Here is a 10,761-nt window from a genome sequence, read left to right on the forward strand (position 1 = left end):
CCTTTGAGTATATTTGGGATGTGATTTGTGTGAGGTCCTTTTTAATGGATGTCTTTTTCATTTTGGGCCATAGTTCTGTCAGTGGGTGTGCTTACTCGAGTGATGGGAACGCATATTTTGTGATCTGACCCTAGTAAGCCAACCTTAGCTGTAGATTGAATGATTTCATTATGGCATATCAGCAATATAAATTATGCAGCAAGTAATGAAATAAAATGTTTCAAGATGTTATTTATACGAGGAGCTCAATATCTGTGAACCAATTGTAGTAAATGAGGCTTGCCATCATATAATGGAAAGCTTTGAAAGGGCTCCATCTGTTTCATGCTATATCTTTAGGGATCAATAAAACACAGGCAAATGAAGTTAAACAATGTCTATGTATTTCATACACTTTTGAAACATAATAGAGATTTGCAGGGTAAACATGCTTAGATAATAGAATAATATAAATGTACAGATGTTCATATTTGAAGGATTGTATTTCCCATGTTTTAAATATCCATATTTTGGAACTCTGATCAGTAGTGTAATGAGACCACAATTTCATTCTTTTGATTTTGGTACTGATAACAACCTTTATTCCAATTACATGAAACACATTGCATGAAAATGTAAATAAAAATCATTATTAATATTGTGCCATGAAATGTGTCACGGCAAAATCTATTTGGTTGAAGTTTTCCTTTAGTGCTCAGACAACAAATTTTGTTTTCCCCCCAGAGTAATGAAGGAGGTTGTGCTGCAGAGGCAGGGCATAGGACAGGCACTGACAGACACACATCCAGATTGTACAGGACTATGTTTTCCCCATAATTTTAAATATTAAAAATAAAGTAATGATCCCTCACTGAAGGGAGGTAGCGCCACAGCAGTAGAGGCAGGGCAGGCACTGACAGACACATCCAGATTGTACAGGACTAAATTTTCACAATTTTAGATAAAAAAAAAAAAAAAAAATCCCCCAGAGTAGGGAAGAGGAACAGCAGTAGGGCACTGGGTCCTAGCAGTACCTGAAAGACCGTCACATCCAGTCCCTTGGTACAGGACTGAATGTCCCCCCAATATTCCAAAAAATGTAAAGAATTAATCCCCCAGTGAAGCAGCGGTATTAGAACCTCACTTACTTAGTATTAAGTAAGCAATACTGAATATATAAAACAATATTAAGTGCTGGGTAACCTACTTTGGACACTGGTGGTTGGACATGAAAGCAGATGTTGGGTCTCTAAGGAAAGACTGGATAGATAACCACTTTTTGTTCCCAATAACGTAGGGGGTCAGTAGTAGGAGACAGTGGCAGTTCAAGGTAGGCTTTTACCATTTTAGAAGCACTAGTCTTTGGGGAACTCGAGTGGTACCCATCAAACAATCTAGAGCCTCTGTCCAAATGGTGGCTTCTTCTGCGTATCTAGCACTGCTCTGCATGGGTGCAAGGGATTGGACATGTATGAAGATGTTTCTGTAGGGATCTGTTCCATCATGTCCCCAGTAGAGTTCCAGTGGGTGACTACATTGTAACGTAGATGTACTGGACTAGACACACCTTCTCCTACTTCTCCCTCAGCTGCTGGCTTGCCTTTATGCTATGGTGAAAGTGCCTGGCAATTTTACGGCACTTTTCGATTAGTTTTGACAGCCTACTCTGCCCCACAGTTGCGATATCTGCTGTTACCGCCAGATGCTGTATGTGCCGTGCAACACAAGCCCACATAGTACTCATCTTTGACGTGGCAGTTGGTCACCACCAGTCCCGTTTCAACCACTGCGCCTGCCTGTGTTCCAATCCACTGCACCAGCATCTTCCTAAGAGCTGCCAAAATGTGAGCTGAAGTGTACTGCTCATCCATAACCTCAGCGTGGAGTAGAAATGATCTGTAACCCTGCTGCCCTTCTGCCCCAGTTTTGCCTCAGCTGTCACCCGTGTGCCTACACCAGCTTGCAATAGTACTGCCTTCCAAATATTTGGGCAGCCGTCAGTGAAAGAAAGGCATGCTGTGCACTTGGGGTGCATCTTTGGACAATTCCTCCTAACGATGAAACACGAGACCAGTAAAGGGAGGGCACTACGGTGCTGCTGAAGGTGGTGTGACGGGACGCAGTAGTGGGAAGTGAGGGCCTCTATTAGCTGCCTAAAGGGCTCTCCCTCAATCATGGAAAAATTAGCACTTCTGACAGCGATAAGCTGACCATACAGTCATGTCAGTTTATTTGCTGCTTGCCCCTTGAATGCCCATCTTCTAGGGCAGGGGTTCTCAAACTGCGGCCCTCCAGCTGCTGCAGGACTACATCTCCCATACTCCTCAGCCAGCCCCTTAGCTGAAGGAGCATTATGGGAGATGTAGTCCTGCAGCAGCTGGAGGGCCGCAGTTTGAGAACCCCTGTTCTAGGGTATGCTGGTGCTGTGGGTGTCTTTGCCCCACCTGTCTCTGGGAAGTAGTCTCACTCTTACAGAAGGCTGCGGCCTCACACCCTTTGCTGGGGCGGTTGTGAATTTGTTGTTGGTGTCTAGTTTACCCCTGAAGCTGTTGTGTATACACAGGTGATGGTTCATACTATCATACCGTACATACTCCTACCACATTACTTGCAGTGTGCGCATCTCCCACACTCTTAAAATGATCCTGCTGCGAGAGTAAACCTCTTTATCAAATAATAATTTTTTGTTTTGTCCACGAACTAGAGGTTTTGTTGGTAATGTAAACATGCAACCGTCTTAAACCCATCATCTGGAACAGTATTTCAAAAAGTAAAATACACTGCGTTCATGCACAGCCCAATGCCTAATTTTGCCACCTACAGTATATTATTGATTAATTTTATTGTGTTTAATAAAATAAGAGGTTTAGCACGCCTAAATATCTATCCTTGTCCCTTCCTCTTGTAAATGCTGATTGGCCAAAGGAAAAAAATCCATGGCTGTTGGACCCATCAATCACAGGCGTTATCAATGAGACCATCCCTCTGATTTAATAAGCTACTTCTACCTATCAGTTTATTATTAACCCTTCACATGCAGTCCCTTCCGATCCTGAAATAGAGCTAAAACTAATTAGTTATGGTGCCAAAAAAGGCCAAACCGATGAACCGATTAAAGATACTTTTGGAGGTTTTGTTTGTTTTCGTTTGTTTCATCGAAGACACTTTTAGTTATCGGAGAGTCATAGAAATGCACAAAACTTGACAAATTTAGTTAAAAATTAAGTTTGTATGAATCACAAGTCTAGTGAGTATTATGTGCTGTGCCATATCCATGCTGCAGGCCATGTGTAAGATTATTGTCCTGAATTAGGTGTAACTGATTTCTGTAAAACATACAAAAGACTTTATAAAAGCAGTATGGTGTTTTCTGGGGAGCCATAGTTTAACAAATGATTGACAGCCGTGATTAGTCTGCCCCTTATATAGAACCAGCTGGTACTTGATCCGCAGTTTCTCTTTAATCGCTCCACATATCGCTGTGTGTGTGGAACTATAATTTTTATAGCTTCCACTCAGCTTGACTTTCTAAGCATGTATATTTATGCCTTAATCGGTAGAACCCTCCAGAGGATTTATACCCTGTGTAAGCTTGTACAGCTTATAACTAGATGTGATGTCATCTTGATTAACGCAGAGAAAAGCACCGGTGACGAGCACATAGCGCTTTCTGTGTGAGTTGGGAATGAGCTCTTTCGAGCTGCCACTACACCTGCATCTTGGAAAGCTATTAAGCGTCCTCCGATGTGTAGAATAGAACAAAAAGCTTACAGAGCAATGTAGGAGGCACGAGGTGAGATGCATAGGTTGCTTTTCTGTTGACTACCAAACCTGAAAGGTTTCTGTTAAAATAATCTTGTGTGTTCTTTTCTCCTGTACTGTGCATCTCTGCCTCTGTCCCAGCAGCATACCCTCCCTAGAAAACAGTGGAATACAGCTCTTTTTTAGTTTGAAAATCCACCGGAAAAACAGCAAATTGAAAAATAGAATTTCTTTAAATTTTGTTTGATATGCGTTATGTTACAGCAATGCCAGCAAACATATAAATCAGATTTATTATATAAATATAATTCCCTGTTTTGTTTTTTGTTTTTTTACAGAAGTTTTCATACCAGATTGTATTGTGGTTTAAACTTTTTATTGGTCGTGTGTCGTTTACCAAGATCAGTTGACCTACTTGTAACAGAAACTTTCATTTGGTTGGTTTCTGTATTAATGTGTTATAAATGTTGAAAAAACACCTGTGTATCATACAGGTTTTTTGTTGGTGACTTTGCGTTTGAACTCACTATAGACTCGATGGCATTGTATTCTACTGTCGAGTTGGACATGATTGACGCTGCCATGGGATCGGGTGGATTTGAAGTGCCAAGCCCACCCGCGCTGCATCCAGTTATTAAATACGTGATGGGTGATTATGTGATTTGTTATACCCAACAACCATCACTCTGGGTCGTGATTGTGAGTTCACAGTGATGGAGTTCAGAGATTCACAGCATAATCACCTTAATACTAAGTTGGAACGTAGCATAATCATAAGCAAGTTTAAACATCTGAAATCACTGCGATTGTTACTTGAATATGACACAGTAGAAAAAATGTTCCACCTTATGTACCGGTTCAGCCTGAAACAGTCTGATCTTAATTAAGGGTCCGTTTTGCCTGGCGTTGACCTCTATGTTGTAGTTATGGTACCAAACGTCGGCTGCCTCAGAATAACCTGCGTCACTGGCGCCACGTCCTATTTAATGAACACAGTATCTAACTCCATGTAGTACGCGGTATTCTTTCTTTGTACCTCGAGGCTGCTAGCCCTTCATTATTCTGGGCTTTTCAAGCCTAATTTCTGAGCCCTTATGAATTCCCACGAGAGCCACTTTTGTGGCAGATTCCATTTAGTTTCATAAGAAAGCGGAATCTTGGCATTGGCTGCAAATCTCACGCATTAGGAGCAGTTTGTAAACGGCAGTCCTAGTCAGACGGAGCCTATCCTTAGAACAGGCTGCCCCTGTTTCTGCCATTGTCTGAGGGATTGGTTTGCCATTTCCCAGCTGACCAGCTTGTGTGTGGAGAAATGTGAAAAGTTAGAAACAAAAATGGTTTCTACAGAGTTGAGGGGTAGCCTTTTTTTTTTTTTTTTTTTTTTTTTTTTTTTTGAACAAAAAAGGAAGGAAATGCTTCTGTGGGATTTTACTTTTCCCCTTTCTTGATCCAAAATATACAAAGAAGCCTTCTGTCTTTAATGCGAATGTCAGCTTTAAATCTTTTAGGTTTGGATTAACTCAGCAATTGAAGAAAAACAAAATCTGACAGGCTTTCAGATATGACGCGGAAAAAACCTTCTCACCTCCCTCTTAGTTGATGTCCATTTGCTAAGCCAAAGGCTGGGTGAACTGAATAGGAACCCCATTATTCATAGTTAGCATTACAATGGTCAGTATTAACATCCTAAGGCCTACATTATAGCTGCTTCTCCATTATGCTGGCAAACGCTTGAAACGCGGCGTAGCTACAGTTAGAGAACCCCTTTATTTTGATCAATAAATATTTCTTTCAAAGGCATTCTTAAATATTTCTAGCATTGTTTATATCGTGTCCATAGTAGTCTCCTTGTAAATTTGCTGTCGGAGTTACGGAGTCGGTGATGACCTCATTGGTAAACATTGAGGAACAGAAGAAGCATTTTGAATCTAGTGTTGTCGCGTGTGTTTGCACACATTTGCGATGGTTTATTGCTTGGCAGTTATTCTAAATAATAATTGTAATGATATTGTTTGTCCATTTTATGTGCTTTATTTAATAACATGTTCCTTTTTATGCAGAAGTCAGTATATGCTAATCAAGTGTTTTAAACATTCAAGCGGTTAAAAACAAGTTTTTGCTTAAACGTGTAAATGCATTTTTCTGTTATTATTGGAGCATATGAGCAATTTCTGCATGACGGCACGTCTTTATTTTAGTTTTTGATGTAGATATATGGTGTTCCATAGAGTTTTGCAAAGCCTTTAGCTCCAGCAGTGTGACAGGTGTTTTCACACATTGTCGGCATGCACCGTTCATGATATTGACAACATAAGTATAAAGATGAAAGTGTTCCTGTAATCTGAGCATTCTTTTCATATATGGAAATTAAGCAATATGTATATGAAGAGAATAAAAAGCATTTTAACTCTGCATGATAAATCTCTTACAGGCAGATATGATGTTCCGATCTGGATTTTTCTGGATGGGTCTCATCTTCATCCCTATAGCATCCTTACTTCTTGATGTGTTTTATAAAACGTGAGTATGAACATTTTTATTTCTTTATTATGTTTTATTTAGCTTGAGATATTGAAGTTTTGGGAAAACGCAGTTCTTAGAATTGAAAAATGAACTATGCGTACATATACAGTGTTTATCCTAATTCTCAATTATTTGTATTTTTCTATTTGTATGTATTTAAGTGTGAAAAGAACCAGTTTCAAAACTTTAGTTGATGAAGTTCAGGACCTTGAAGCAAAGTCTCAGGATCCAGGTGCCGTTGTTCATGGAAAAAGGTATTGTTCTGCTTCATTATTTGGAATACTGGCTAAAGATTTGCAGTGTAATAATTTAGTATTAGTAGCAGTAGTGTTATAGGCATTCCAAAAAACTGGAGAAAATGCTCTCAACTGATCTAGAACATTGAATTTATCAGTAAAAGTTACGAAACACCCAAAATAGCAGAGGTTATGCAAATAAATTTAATAGTGAATGAAAAGAAAGATAAGTATTATGCAGGTTGCTGAACACAAATAAATTCAATAAAAATAATGACAGGAGACAAACAAAATTAAAAAAAAATAACAAAAAAGGTCTCCACCACAAACTAGTGATTTAAATAAAAACAAACTATTTGCTATTGCTTATAGGTTTCCACCATGATATACTAATTATAATGTAGGAAGTCCCAATTTCTATGTATTCACTAGTTTTTTATTTTGTTTATCACCTGTCATTCTTTTTTCCAATTTTTGTGTTTTTTTCCGATTCACTGTTACATTTATTTGCATAACCTCGGTTATTTTTATCAATAAAATTATGTTTTCGATCTTTTGAGAGCATTTCTCCAGTTTTTTTCTTATTTGTTTTTTCTAGGGTTACCCCCATCTATGCTCCCTTCACCAGGGTTTTTTGATAATATTTAAGGCTACCTCCAGCAGTATATTTGGAAGTGTTATTAGTAGTAGTATTGAGTCAACTAGCCTTGAATTCTGATTTAATACTTTTGCAAGGAATGGGCTTTAAATGTAATTTGTGGGATGAAGGAATTGATGCATTTCAATTTCTCGGTTTTCATGAAAATTTGTTGCAAGGATTCAGAATCTGTTTCCATAGTTATAACTATACTTTCCAACAGGACCAGATTGTATATACCTAGTTGTGCAAATGTATCCTCTGTTATAAGACTCGGATAATTGGTTTGCCATATAAACCCTTACTGAGTATATTTGGTTCATCCAGTTTGTATTATAAAGCAAAAGTAAAAGACTATCCCCTGAGTGGGAAGCTGGTGTCTGCTCCGTACCGTGCTCGGTCAAATAAACGGGTCTGGCACTTGCGCTTTATTGCCTTTATCCAACAAAATAATCCAACAGTAGGCGATAAAATGTTTAGCCGCACGGCACATCTCTGCTACAAAAAGCTTCTACAATGTGCAGTGCTGTCTTTATCACCGACTGATGGATTATTTGGTTGAATATTTGTATCATTTTCTACCTGCGCTAAATCCTCAAACCTTACCAAGGCTGGTCCCTTGTCTTGTCCATCCCGTGGGTTTTTAAATCCACTCACTATATTAGCTCCTAACACTTCTGCTGGAAAGCTGCTCTACTTCCACTACTTGTAAACTGTGACCTATTAGAAAAATTGTCAGAATTGTCTTCAGTCTCATGTACTGAATCTGAAAATGTGTACATTGCACTTTATTCAAAGTGTATTTGAACCCATGCAAATGTGTGTGTGTAAAATGCCATTTTTTCCCTCACACAGCTTAACCGAGAGAGCTCAATTACTGAAAAATGTCTTTAAGAAAAACACCATGAGCATGTACCGTTCAGAATCCGTACAGCACAACTTGCTACGTAAGTCAGTCCTTCATTTTTATTTACTTATTTTTGTGCATTTTTTTTCTTTATGCATCGGTTCTCCACAGCTTTTTTTTTTTTTTTTTTTAATGTTTTAAAAAGTTTAGACATATATACTACAGTACAGAATAATTGTGGAGGTAAAAGTATGTATTTTAATTAAGTGCTTTCAGTATTACCATACCTTCTTTTCTTTACCATGCTGTCTTGTAACTTTTTGTTTTATCACTGCTCTTTTATTAAATATCAGTGCACTTAAAATTCTTGACCACACGCTTACCAAATGTCATTTTGTTCTATAGATGGATATGCTTTCTCTCAAGATGAAAACGGAATAGTCTCACAGTCTGAAGTGATCAGAGCCTATGACACCACAAAGCAAAAACGAGAAGAATGGTAAAACGAAGCTGATGTGGGTTCGACTGTGCGATATGCTTCAGTACTAAACCACAAGACGTGTGTGAGATAAAACGCTGTCTTCTCAGAGCTCCTCCATAGAGCTTTAAAAAAAAATTGTCTGTGGTCAAAACACCCTTTTAATAATACACAAAATGCTTAAAAGACGACAGTTTGTGCAACTGAGGCAAATGTGTAGATTTCAGTCGTGACGATACACTTCAAACATACTTCGGCCGCTAGTTTTTAACAATAACTAGTGCAGTATTACTAATGAGAGCGAAGATTCGTCGCAACAGGGAGACTCTTAAACCTTTACCACTGTAAATAATGCTCGTGATGTGCTGCCCAAACAGAGTGCTGAAAGGTAAGAAGATCTGCCAAAATATCTCATTCATGTTAGGATTAGCTTGCCTCGCCACCAAGGGGATAAAGTATCCAATTATTTGAATAAAAATGTTTGCCAACGAAGAAGGTGTTTTCCCATATCACTTACTTCTATGCTCACAAAATGTAGAAGAAAACAATCGGAAGGGAGTACATTCTGAGTAATGGCACTTGCTCTTATTGTCTGTTGTACACCTTCAGCCTTACTTATACTTCCCTTTTTACCTTCCCTGTATTTAAAAAAAATGTGAATGCAGTCTAAAAGGTGGATTTCACAAACGTCTTTTTTTTTTTTTTTTTTTTTTTTACACAAAAATTTCTTTTTGCAGCTAAACTGTTTGTGTCCATACCTTAACATTGTATACAAGTTTTGCCAATTTACTATTTATTTTAAAAAAAATTTATTTAACCAAGCAACTAGATTTCTAAGGCAATTTTAAAGTTGGGGTTTTTTTGTGTTTGTTTTTTGTTTGTTTTTTTATGGATTGTTCTTAAGCTTTTCGTTGGTTTGCAATAATTTTTTTTTTCCCAGAAATAATTTTTTCAAACTAGAATTTAATTTATCAATAGGTTGAACATTCCACATTATCTAAATTGCTTTTCCCAAAATGTGTAAAATAATTTTACTTTTCAACTCATTCAATGGAATAAAACATGATAATCTATTGTGACTTCACATGTTCATATTTAATTATTTACACTAAATTCCCTGTCTGCATTTCAACCTGTTGAAAAAAAAAACCTGAAACCAGACAATTTGTTATTGTTAGTAGTACAGTAAATCTACATAAAGTTCTACCCAGTTGTAGAATCTATTTAGAGTCTGTAATTAAAAATAAATCACAATGTAGCTTTTCTGCATTTATACTGATATAATCCAGAATTCCATTAAGTGCCTGCATAGAAATTACAAAAACACTTCTGTTTTTTTTTGTTTTTTTTTATTTTAATGAATTTTGCCCAGATATTAAAAAAAGGGTCCACCACAAAGTGTGATATTTAACAATTTTCTAATTCAGTCAGACCCTAACTATAGATGTCATTGTATACTTTGACTAATATGGTTTGTTGTCTGAACAAATATTGCTTATGGCAACAATCCCCTATATACTATAGTTTTACACAAAACAGACAATTTACACAAAAAGAGGGTACCTTGTGTAAGCATTGCTTCCTGGGAGAGAAAAGTGATTTTTTTAATCACTGTGTACTACAAGCATATAAAAGTTATGAGGATAATTGAGTTCTAGAAAATACAGACAACACAAAATTTGATCTATTAAATGCCTGTAAGGATGTGAATACACAGTTCATGTGCTTTTTAATGTAGTTTTAATACATTTTTTGCAAATTTCTACCATCATTTAAAAACGTTTAAAGCAAAAATTAGTGAATTAGTCTGATACAAACATTGTACATGTTTTATACAAAAAATATATATATAAAATACATAGATTTAAACTAAACCAAAATACATTTTAAGATATTAAAGGTTAAACTTTAACTGTCTTTAGTAAATTTAATCATAAACATTTCCACAGATCTATTGAACATTTTCGTGGAATGTTTTGCCATTTGTTTTCATATTTTCTTATTTTTCTATATTGTATATTACTGAAACCTCTGTAGAAAAATACCCAGAATGTAGTATAACAAATCAAAGAAAGTTGGCTTTTTACTTTGAGCATTGTAACTTCCCATTCAGATCTTGATGCAAAGATTTTTTTTTATTTTAAATTAAAGTTGTTTCGAATTTGTGGTTACGTGAAAGCAATTGTGGTTCCAGTGAATGTACTTGTTTAGTCTGCATGAGTTAATATTTCACAGGCTTGAAGGTTACATTTGATATATGAAATCCCCATCCCTCTCTAGATTTACAAGCTTTTATTAG

General features: G+C 36.9%; 1 pseudogene; it reads left to right on the forward strand.

Annotated features, from left to right (window-relative positions):
• Positions 1 to 8,487, forward strand: part of LOC149283265 (phospholipid-transporting ATPase IA-like) — a 59,016-nt pseudogene extending 50,529 nt beyond the window's left edge.
• Positions 8,488 to 10,761: the final 2,274 nt, after the last annotated feature.

Source organism: Sceloporus occidentalis, unplaced genomic scaffold, assembly GCF_023333645.1.
Source record: "Sceloporus occidentalis isolate IW3139 unplaced genomic scaffold, rSceOcc1.0.p SCAF_107, whole genome shotgun sequence".
NCBI classification, from domain to species: domain Eukaryota; kingdom Metazoa; phylum Chordata; class Lepidosauria; order Squamata; family Phrynosomatidae; genus Sceloporus; species Sceloporus occidentalis.